Below are 13017 nucleotides of genomic sequence, written 5' to 3'. Positions count from 1 at the left end.
GAGGTGAGAGTGCAAGGCAGTTACTGAGATGATCCAGCTATTGGAGCTACTCCCTTCTGGTCTCCTCCTCCATTCAATGATCTTAGATCCAGCACTCAGAATGACAACTAGTTCACCAGCAATGATCAAACTTCTGGCATTATCTACTTATGACCTATACAATGACTTTCTCAAAGAGGATAGCAGAAATGAGGCGAATGACAAGGAGGATATGGGAGATAGTGTCCTGCTTGATTGGAAACAACTTGGAGAATATACAGGGGAGAAAACAGACAAAAAAGCTCTGCTGAAGGAGATTTAACAGATGCAGGAGAAGGAGTATAATGAGCTGTATCAGGATGGTACAGCATTTTTATGGCAGGATGATGCCTGATTGATGTCATCTCTAGGACAGAAGTATATTTCAGCAGATGATCTTGAAAGATGGAATATCTTACAGTATGCCATCACTAAATATGCAATTTCAGTTTATAACAGAAGGCATTTGGAAGACCAGCTCAACCAGCTGCCTGAGTATATATCCAAATATGACATCAAGCTGATGCTGTGGACACTATCTGTGACCTCAAAATGAGCTGTATACACAGCACTGTTCTTCTGAACTACCACTAGCTGATTCTTGTATTCCACTCCATTGGTCTGCTCCTCAGCAACCCAGCTATCATGATTCCAACCACAGCTGATGATCTGAAGTACTGGCTTTTAGAATCTATAGACAGATAGGGATAGCTGTCTTCTCAGTGTGCAACCACCACCAGATGAGGCTGAAGAAAGCAGTAAAGAGAAGAAACCCATCAAAGATGACTCTAAAGCTGTAAAACTTGGATTTACCATTCAAAATAGAGTTATCATATGAAAAAAAGCCACCTCTATCAGAAGTCCTATTGCCAATGACAACTCACTGCATTCATTCTTGGACCTGCCAACCAAGTGGTGGTGACCCTCTTATGATCAGTACTCCAACCCAATGGGCTCTCTTTCTGAGAATGCTACTGTCCTCTAATATAAGCCAGACCTACTCTGCAAGCCCTGATCATTCAAAGAGGCATCAGATGACATCAACAGGTTCTTGATTGACTGTGAGCAGTACTTTAAGGTATACATTGTCTATTTAGAAGCCAATATGAACAAAGTAGCCTTTGCTGCATTTTATCTCAAGGAAAAAGCAAAGATCTGATGGATCCTAATCTCTTTAAACTTCTATTCCACCATGAGACAGCATCACTGATTTTCCTTGTGGCTTGTCTTCAAATAAATGCTCAACAACAAATTTATTGATCTGATAGTATAAAAAGTACACAAAGCAAAAATCAAGAAATTCAGAATGGGTGATAAGACAGTGACAGAATACTTTGACAAGTTGGAATGACTTGCCAAACTTGCTAGTATTCAGAATGACACAGCTGATGAAAGAAGAATGGTCAAAGCCCTCAAGTGAGAGGCCTCAGCATCTTACATCAAGATGATTTCAGACATTGGCAAATTTATCCTGAAGGGGTATGACAAGTGAAAGAAACACATTATTGAAATGTACAAAGAGAAACAGAGGCAGAAGGTGGAGCAGTCCAACCTACAAGAGTACTGGAAGCCAAATCAACCAGCTTTGAATTTGAAGACTGGCAGCCAATCTAGTACCACCAAAACAGGAGGATTATTGACAACTAATACACTATTGTATGGCACACAGAAGATCAGGACTGGTACCACATACACCAGGGCTGATAAACCAATAGACATTGACTGCCTCAAAAAGGAGACCAAATATTTCAATTGCAGATAGAAGGGATATTTATCATGGGATTGTCTAAAGAAGAAGCAGACCCAAGAAGGCATACAAGCTCAGATCATTGAGCTGCAAAGAGAAGAAGAAGCACTTGGGGTGGAAATGAAGGTTGAAGAGATAAAATACAGGGCCAACCAGTGAGTGATTCCACTAGATCAGCCAAAGGGCTGGGCAGAGTATTAACTATAGCCACAGAATGGACTAATAGCTCCTCTGTAGGTACAAATATGTCTAAATTATGCATGCCTTCAAATATACCTGCATTGACTATTACTGCTACTGCCAAAGAATCCCCCCAAAAAAAAACTCAACCACCTACAGGCTGAACAGAAGAAGAGACTCCCACTAGGTGGCTCAAACCATTTGATACTGAGTGGACCTGGAGAGCCATTAAGAACACACAAACAGAGGAAGAAGCCAAGGCCATGCTCAAAAACTGAGTACACAAGACCAGAGCTGAAGAAGTAATCAACAAGATAATAGAAAGAATGAAGAAGGCTGAGCAATGCCAGGTCTTAGAATGGCTCAACAAACTTCAGGGACTCTGGAGGTATGTTTGATGGACAAAGACTCTAGGGCAGGACTTAACCACTAAGGCTCAAATCAAGACCTTGACCAATTGATCTATCCACTCAGTCACTGCCATGATTGACAGTGGCTGTATCAGCAGCTTGATCAATTGTGCTTTTATCAACAAGCACAACCTTCCCACAAGGGCTATGGCTGTCTCTATACCAGTATATAATGCTGATGGAACCAAAAATCAAGCCAGATTGATAATCAAGTTTGTTAAACTCTATTTAACCATCAGTGATTATTCTGAATGAATTAACCTAGCCATTATAGACCTTGGAACCAAAGAAGTGTTCCTCAGCTATGACTGGCTCATATACCACAATCTATTTGTTAACTGAAAAACCAGATGAATCATTTTCATGTGGTGCAAATGCTGAAAAATTCCCTTCAAATTATCTAATGAAGATCCAGAAGATCAATGAAATGAGAAGATGGAAGATAGAGAAATAATTCTTGCTGTAGATTTATGACAGGCACAGCATGTATGAGCCATACACCATGCTAATAATTAGCAGCTAAGGCTCATGCTAGAAAAGAGGAGGAGTTGTTTGAGAAAATGGTCTCTGAATAGGTATGAGACTATCATGATCTATTTGACAAAGAAAGTTTCAGTGAACTACTGGAACTCAAGCTGTGGGATCACACAATTGAACTCATTCCCAATGCTAATGCTAGTCTTGACTGTAAGACCTATCTGCTAAGCAATCACAAACAACAGAAACTTGACAAGTTCCTGGATGAGAACCTTTTCAGCAGGTGGATCTGACCCTCAAAGTCACCAATGGCATCACTGTTCTTTTTCATCAAAAAAAAGGACAGCAAACTTTGATCAGTCCAAGATTACCAAAAATTAAACAAGATGATGATCAAGAATCATTACCTTCCTTCTTTAATTTCTGAACTGATGGATAAACTATGAGGAGCCAAGTATTACACAAAGCTGGATGTCTGGTGAGGGTATAACAATGTGTGGATCAAGGAGGGAGATGAATGGAAGATGGCATTCAGAACAAACCAAGAGCTTTTTGAACTCACAGTAATGTTCTTTGGACTCATGAATTCACCCACAATCTTCCAATGGATGATAAACAACATCTTCAAAGGTCTTATCATCACTGGAAAGGTTACAATTTACCTGGACAATATTCTTATCATGTCTAAAAACTGAATAGAACACTGCCAACTTATATGACAAGTACTCATACTGATACAAAAGCACAAGCTCTTCCTCAAAGCTGAAAAATGCAAGTTCAAAGTATTTGAAACAGAGTACCTTGGAGTCATAATCAGCAAAGAGAGCATGCATATGGATCCAATCAAGATTGCTGGAGTAGCAGAGTGGCTGGAACTGACAAAGAAGAAGGAACTACAATCCTTCTTAGGATTCACAAACTTCTATTGGCAGTTCATTCATGACTATAGTAGGATCATATAGCCCATGACTCAACTAACTGGGAATGCATCCTGATCATAGAGACTATCACAATGAGCAGTGTTTAATGACCTCAAGGTGCAGCTTGCTAAAGATGTAGTCCTTACAATTCCCACACAGGATGGGAAGTTCTGAGTCAAAGCAGACTCAAGTGAAGGAGTGATTGGCACTGTGCTCTCTTAAGAACAAGAAGAGAAGTGAAGACCAGTCACATTTCTTTTCAAAGCTTTAATCATGACTGAATAGAACTATGAAATATATGACAAGGAACTACTTGTGATCATGCTCACCCTGAAGGAGTGGCAACATTACTTAATCAGAGCCATTCAGACCTTTGAGGTATGGACAGATCACTAAAACCTCTACTACTTCTATGCTCTGCAAAAACTTAATCAATAACAAGCTCACTGGGTTACTGAATTAGCTCAGTATGAATACATACTACATTATAAAGCTGGAATAGCTAACAAGAAGATGGATCTTCTTAGCCAATGAGCTGATCATGACCAAGGAGGGAGGGACAATAAGGGAGTAATCATGTTAAAGCTCAAGCACTTCTGGGCTATGATTATGCCAACAGAGAAAGAGATCCATGAATGGATCAAGAGCATCACCAGAGACAACAAGAAATGGGACCAACACATGGTGCTATTATTAAACCACAAACAGAGAATGACAAAAGAGAGCAGACTAATCTATTATGATGGATACATCTATATTCCACATGATGAGCAACTCCAGGAGGAAATTATCATAATCTGCTATGATCATACAATGGTGGGACACCTGAGCATCATCAAAATCAAAGAGCTTGTACTTCAAGAATATTGATGATTTAAGCTAGAACAAGATGTCAAATGATACATTAAATGATGCAAGATTTGCTAACAGAGAGAGTTGTCAATATAACCACAAGCAGCATCATTTCATCTGAATGAGGTCTCAAAATCCCCATAGACCCATATTTCAGTGGATATAATCACAGGCCTATCCAAGTGCAATAGATATAATGCCATCATTATCATAGTTGATCACTTCTTTAAGGCCATCATCTCAGTCACATGCTTGATAGAGCTAAACTTGGAAGAGTGAGCAAAAAATCTATATGATGAGGTGTATGCAAAATATGGAATATCACAAGTGGTCATCTCTGACCAGAGGCCACAATTTGTCTCTAAGTTCTTGGATGATTTGTATAAACTTCTTAACATCTGATGAAATCTCTCAACAGCCTATCATCTCTAGATAAACAATCAGATAGAGAAGGTTAATCAAGAAGTTGAAAATTATCTTTGACTATTTATTAACTATTAACAGGATGACTGAATAGAATGGCTTGCATTAGCAGCCTTCTAACACAATAACCACATCCACTCAACCACTGGAAAAACCTCTTTTTTTGTTAACTATGGCTGAAACCCCAATATTATGCATACTGAATGTATTCACACTACTACACCTGCCTCCTCCAACTTTGCCTCTGCTATGGCCAAGATCTACAATGAAACTTGGACTGCTCTTGAAAAGGTGGCCACTGCTATGAAGAAACAATATGACAAATATTATTCTTCTGTGTAGACCTATAATATCAATGACAAAGTGTGGCTTGACACTACAAACCTTCATCTCTCTCACTTGAAACAGAAGCTTGCCAACAAGCACATGGGATCTTTCTCCATTGTTGCTAAGGTCAGTGCTTCAGCCTACTGCCTATAGCTCTCTTTCATCTGAAAAATTCATGATGTTTTTAATGAATCACTCTTAACACTCTTTATTACTCTGACTTTTCCCAATCAGAAACAACCTCCATCTCCTCCACCTGATCTCATTAACAATAAAGAACATTATGAGATTGATTAAATATTAAATTATAAACTCTGCAAAGTATATGCCTATAGTGGGAGTATAATGACAACTATAGATTATCTGATTAGTTGAAAGAGCTATGATTCTGAATCCAACCAATGGGTAAATAAAAAATAAATGTCTGCAGCCAATGTTATACATGAATATGAATTATCCCTAAATTAAGCTATCAGGACAATAGTCTTAAGGAGGGGATAATATTATGATTTTTTTAATTTCCTTTTTATATTAACCCTTATGTTATGATTTTTTCACATTTTTATCTTTTATTTGAGAGACTGACCTCTATCTTTACTTAGTCAGAGTGCTTAGCCAGTGCTTAGAACCATAGGACTAGACTTAGTCATCACAATACCTAGTCAATCATTCTGCTACTATGATGAAGAAACAGTATGACAAGCATTATCATGCCACCTATAAATATGCAGTCAATAATAAGATTTGGCTGGATACAACAAACCTTCACCTCTCATGCTTAAAATAAAAACTCACCAACAAATAGATGGGTCTCTTCTCTATATTAGCAAAAGTGGGCAGTTCTGCCTATAAATTGCAACTCCCAGCCATCTGGAAAATCTATAATGTCTTCAATGAGATATTACTAACACCCTACATTATACTGGCATTCTCTAATCAGGAATGTTCACCACTGCCACCATCAGACCTTATCAATGATAAAGAACATTATGAAATTGACTAGATCTTAAACCATAAATTATAAAAAATCAGAGCCAAAGGCAGCAGCATGACAACAATAGTCAACTATCTGGTCAGTTGGAAAGGCTACAGACTAGAGTCAAACTAATGAGTCAACAAATGACACATGGATGCTGAGGATGCAATATGTGAATATGACCAGAGGCATTGACCAACTTAATAGTCAATATCTTTACAAATCTTACAAGAAAAAAGGCAGGTTATCTGCTCTGAAATGACCACACTTATTCTTAAATTAAGCCATTGGGATGATGGTTTTAAGAAGAGAGTAATGTTATAATTTTTCTATATTTTTATCTTTTATTTGAGGGACTGACCTCTATTCTTGCTTAGTCAGAGTGCTTAATCAGTGTTTAGGACTGTAAGACCAGACTTAGTTATCATAATGTCTAGTCAGTCATTGTTCTTCAACATAATAGTAACTGCTCAATGACAGATAATACCCTTTTGTAGATAGCTTAACAACACTAGACAAAATGCTCTATAATACCAGGATGCACAATTAGGTAATTATATCTATAGAACAGATGATGACTAGTATATAAGTAGTGTAGCTCTCACTGTAGTATTCTCAGCTTTGAGCTAAAGTTTTATTCTTCACCATCTTATCTTGAGCCAATCTAAAGGCCTTGCAATATAGAGCCATATAATACATTCAGTAAACTCTGACATCATTGCCCAAAGTATGAGGCAGTGTCAGTTTATCATATGTTTAGGTCACATGTCATTTGAGCTTAATATTCTATTTATGCTTAGTCAGAGCACTTAACCCAGTGCTTAAGACTATGAGATAGGCTTAGTCAGCATAACAAGCCTAATCAGTCATTATCTTTCAATGCAACAATGATGCTCAATGACATACAATGGACTTTTTATAGACAGTAGTAATGTCCAAGGACAAAGGACATTACAATAGACAATGACACAGTAGATAGCCATATTTATAGCTGAAACCTCTGTAGTATATAAGTAGGATAGCTCTCACTGGTATAACCTCAGCTTTGAGCTAAAGTTTATTCATCTCATTTCATTCTTGAGCTATCTTGCAAAGGTCTTGAGGCATTTGGTTAATAAAACACAATAGTAGACTCTAGTGCAAAGGTTCAAATATGAAACTATGCTAGTTTATCATATGTTTGATCACATGCAACTTGAGTCTAACACTTTTGCTCAATATGAAGAAGCAGAATACAACAGACAGTAGTGATGAGAGAAATGCTGCCTCAAAGCCACTATCTGAGGATCAAGTTTTCCAGTATGATATAGCCAGAGGACCTCAGATTTCCCAGATTTCCCATTTAGAGAGTCCAGCACTTCTGCATGAAGCAAAACTGGCTCTTGAGCAGGGTTGGCTGAGGCCATCACTGTCAGTGAGACCATCTGATGCACCACTTACTTCTCTCATCTCTGAACTGACAGTATTGCCAACACTGATACTATCCTCTCCCATGCTGAATCTATACTTGACACCTACAGGCTTTGAGTCCCTGAAAACACTCATGTCTCTGACCACAGCCTCTGGCAATTTCTGGGCAAAAGAGTTGCAGCACTCTTTCTTAATCTCTAACATTACTGAAACTTCTGCATCTATCACTGAGAACTGAAGGAACACAGAGTGCACAGCAGCTATTGCAGAGATGTCAAGGTCAGCACTGGCTGACCTGTTGACCAGTCTCCTCCTTGGTCCACTAGCAACAAAATCAGACCAAGTATCTGAGTCAATGATTAGTTTGCTAGCTACTATCAAAGCCTCTGCCCAATCTATCTACAACCAGCCAGAGAGCTTCCTTGTTAAAGACAGCAAGGTTGAGGAGAGCAGTGAGGATAAGGGCAATGAGGATGACAAGAAAGGCCTCTATAGGCTGGAGGATTTTATGAAATATGCCAATGATGAGACAGATGAGGAAGTGTTAGCAGAGAAGATACAATGAAGCAGGAAAAAAGAATATCAAGATCTATACAAAGGGGTAACATTCTTATGGTAAGATGCCAAGTGGTTAGCATCAAGCATGAGATAAAAGTATATCTATGCAGATGCTCTAGAATAGTGGGATATTTTACAGTATTTCACCACTAAACATGCTATCTCTATTTACAACAGGCAGCATCCTGAAGACCAACTTGGCAATTTACCAAAGTATAAGTCTAAGTTCAACATTCAACCAATGCTGTGGATCTCATTTACAGCACCATCAATTCAAACTAACAGAAGCCAATATTCCTATACTATGCTGTTAATCCAATCTTTGGCAACTTGACTCTTGTGATCTCAACCTCAGCCAGTCATATGATCTGCTGAATTCTGAAATCCATGGACTGGCAGAGGAAGTCAACTTCTCAGTGGACAACTGCCATCAGATGAAGTCAAGGGCAGTGGCAAAGAGCTGATCAAGGATGACCCTGAAGCTATCCAGCTAGAGTTTACCATATGAAATAAAGTAATTGTGCAAAAAGAAGCAGCACCTATAGAGAGTCTCATTGCAGATGACAACTCCCTCTATTCATTCTCCAGACTGCCAACTGAGTGGAGATGACCTCCCTTCAATCAGTGGCCCAACTCAATGAGCACATTATCTGAAAATGCTGCCATCCTCTAATGCCACCCTAACCTATTAAGAAAACCCCACCTATTTAAAGGCACTTCTGATGATATTGACCACTTTTTGATAGACTGCAAACAGTACTTCAAAGTCTATGCTGCCTCCCTTGGAACCAACATGAACTGGATCACCTTTGCCTTCTTGTATCTCAAGGACAAGGCTAAAACCTGATGGATCTTAATCTCCTCAAACTTCTATTTGACAACCAGGCAGCACTATCAACTGTCATTTTAGCTGGTATTCAAGCAAATGCTCAATGACAAATTCATTGATCTGGCAGTATAGAAGGTTCACAAATCTAAGATCAAGAAATTCAAGATGGATGATAAGGCAGCTACAGAATATTTCAACAAGCTGAAATGGCTTGCCAAGCTCACTGAAATATAAAATAACATTGCTGATAATGGTTGCATAGTAGAAGTGCTCAAGCAAAGAACCCCACTCTCTTATATCAAGATAGTTTTGAATATCAGGATGAACATTCTGAAGAGATATGACACTTGGAAGAAACAAATCATTGAGATATACAAGGAACAACAGCATTAAAAGGCAGAACAATTAAATCTACAAGAGTACCATAAACCAACTCAACCAACAAATTCAAAGACCAGTAATCAAACTGGCACTACTAAACCCACCACATTATCATTGACTAGCACTCTCTCTTATAGAACACAGAAGATGGAGACAGGAACAATATACACCAGGAGTGGAAAGCCAATGGATATTGATTGGCTAAATAAAAAAGAAAAGTGTTTTAACTGCAGATAAAGAGGCCACATATTGTGAGACTGCCTGAAGAAAAAGCATACCAGAGAAGACATTTGGGCTCAGATCACCAAATTGCAGAAAGAAGAAGAGAAACTCAGTACAGAAACAAAGATTGAAGAGATAAAAGACAGGGCCAACCAGTAAGTGATTCCACTGGGTCAGCCAAGAAACAGAACAGTGTGTCATCAGTAGCTGTGAGACAGACTAATAGTACTTCTGTAGATACTACTATGCCTAATTTATATATGCATTCAAATATACCCAAATCCTTTGCTACCACACACACCATACATAAATCACCAAAGAAAAAAACTCAACCACCTATAGACCAAACAGGAGAAGAGACTCTCACTAGGTGGCTCAAGCTGTTCAATACCAAATAGACTTGGCAAGCCATTAAAGATGCATGGACAAAAGAGGAAGCTAAAATGATACTTAAGAATTGGATACATAAGATCTGAGCTGAAGAAGTAATCAACAAAGATAGTTGAAGGAATGAAACAAGCTGAGTGGTGCCAAACCCTGGAGTGGCTCAACAAACTTTGTGGATCCCAAAGATATGTTTAACAAACCAAGACCCTAGGATAGAACCTGACCACCAAGGCTCAGATCAAAACCCTCACTAATTGGTCAGTCTATGCTATCACAGCTTTGATCAATAGTGATTGCACTAGCAGCTTAATAAACTGTGCTTTCATTAACAAGCACAACCTTCCAACCTGGGCAACAGCTGCCTTTATACCAGTATATAATGCTGACAGCACAAAAAACTAAGCTGGCTTAATTACTGAGTTTATCAAACTTTGACTCACTATCAGAGATCACTCCAAGTGAATCAACTTAGCAGTTACAGATCTAGGAACCAAAGAAGTGTTTCTAAGACATGACTAGCTAATATATCACAACCTGCTAGTCAACTGAAAGATCAGATGAATAACCTTTATATGGTGTAAATATCAGAAGACTTTACTCAAACTATCCAATGAGGATCTCAAAGATCAATAGAATAAGGAGATGAAGGATAGAAAAATGATCCTTGCTGTAGACATTCAATAAGCCCTACACATTCAGACCATACATCATGCCAACAACTTGGCAGCCAAGGCCAATGCTGGTAAAGAAGAAAAAACATTCAAGAAGATGATTCCTGAATGGGCACAAGACTACTATAACCTATTCAACAAGAAAAGCTTTGATGAGCTACCAGAACCCAAACTATAGGACTATGCAATCGAACTCATCCCAAACACCAATGCCAATCTTGACTGCAAGACTTATCCTCTCAAGAATCATGAACAGCAGGAGCTTGACAAGTTTCTAGATGAGAATCTCTCTAGCAGAAGGATCTGACCATTGAAATCTCTCATGGCCTCACCATTTTTCTTTATTAAAAAGAAGGATGGCAAACTCCAACCAGTACAGAACCACCAGAAGCTAAATGAGATGATGATCAAAAATCACTATCTGCTTTCATTGATCTCAGAGTTAATAGACAAGCTACAGAGGGCAAAGTATTATATAAAACTTGATGTCCAATGGAGATATAATAATATGTGAATCAAGGAGAGCAATGAGTGGAAGGCAGCCTTTCAGATAAACTGAGGGCTATTTAAGCCTACTGTAATGTTCTTTAGGCTAACAAACTTGCCAGCCACTTTCCAGTAGATGATGAACAACATCTTCAAGGATTTTATTGCCACCAGGAAGATAACAATATACCTAGATGACATTCTGATCATGTCCAAGAATCAGGCAGAGCACTAACAGCTAGTACAGCAGATGCTTGAACTAATAAGAAAATATAAACTCTTTCTCAAAGCTGAAAAATACAAGTTCAAGGTCCTGGAAATGAAGTACCTCAGAGTCATCATTAGTGAAGGAGGCATTTGAATAAACTCAATTAAGGTAGCAGGAGTAATGGAGTGGCCAGTGCTGATAAAGAAGAAGGAACTACAATCCTTCTTGGGATTTATGAACTTCTACTGATAGTTCATTTGAGACTACAGCAAAATTGTTCACTCAATGACACAGCTAACAGGCAATGCTCTCTGGAACTGGAGACACTCCCAACAATCTGCATTTGATGACCTGAAACAACAACTGACTGAGAACATAGTCTTAGCTATCCTGATACAGAAGAGGAAGTTTCAAGTGGAGGCTGATTTGAGCAAGAGGGTGATCAGCATAGTACTCTTATAAGAACAAGATAGAAAATAGTGATCTGTAGCCTTTCTCTCAAAAGTGCTTACTATCACTGAACAGAACTATGAGATTTATGATAAAGAATTACTGGCTATAATGCTCACCCTTGAAGAATGGTGTCATTATCTGATCAGCATAATCCAGTCCTTCAAAGTATGGATGAATCATCAAAATCTCTGATACTTCCATTCTCTGCAGAAGCTCAATCATCATCAAGCCCACTAGATTACTGAGCTTTCCCAATATGAATACACATTACACTACAAGGCCAAAATAGCTAACAAAAAAGCCAACCTTCTCAGCTGACAAGCAGACCATGACTAAGACCAGAACAACAATGAGGGAGTGGTACTATTAAGGCCTGAACACTTCTGAGTGATGATAATGCTAACAGAAGAAGAGATCCATAAATGGGTTAGAAGCACTATAAGGGACAGCAGCAAGTGGGATCAACATATGGCACTATTATTAAACTATAAGTGAGAGATGACAAGAGAGAACAGAATGATCTGCTATAATAGCTGAATCTATATTCCATGCAACCAGCAGCTTCATGGTGAGATTATTGCCATATGTTATAATTATATAACTGCAGGCTATCCAGAAATTGTGAAAACCAAAGAGTTGATACTATAGGAATATTAGTGGCCTAAATTGGGCTAAGACATTGAGCACTATGTAAAGGAGTGTAAAACCTGCCAATAGAGAAAGTCAATGATACAATCATAGACTGCATTTCTCTATCTGAATGAGGTTCCTCAGTCACCATGGACTCACATCTCAGTTGATATGATTACTGAATTACCTGAGTGCAATAATTATGACACAATTCTCATTATTATCAATCAGTTCTCAAAGGTGATCATTTCAATCATATGTTCAACAGAACTAACCTCTAAAGGGTGGGCCAAGATTCTGTGTGATGAAGTATATGCAAAACATGGTATGCTACAAGTGATCATCTCTGATTGAGGACCACAATTTGTCTCAAAGTTCTTAGATGACTTGTACCAGTTACTCAACATTCACTGAAATGCTTCAACTGCATATCATCCACAAATGGATAGACA

Source organism: Guyanagaster necrorhizus, assembly GCF_019112545.1.
Source record: "Guyanagaster necrorhizus MCA 3950 unplaced genomic scaffold BT62scaffold_37, whole genome shotgun sequence".
Taxonomy (NCBI): domain Eukaryota; kingdom Fungi; phylum Basidiomycota; class Agaricomycetes; order Agaricales; family Physalacriaceae; genus Guyanagaster; species Guyanagaster necrorhizus.
This window is presented reverse-complemented; position numbering follows the sequence as displayed.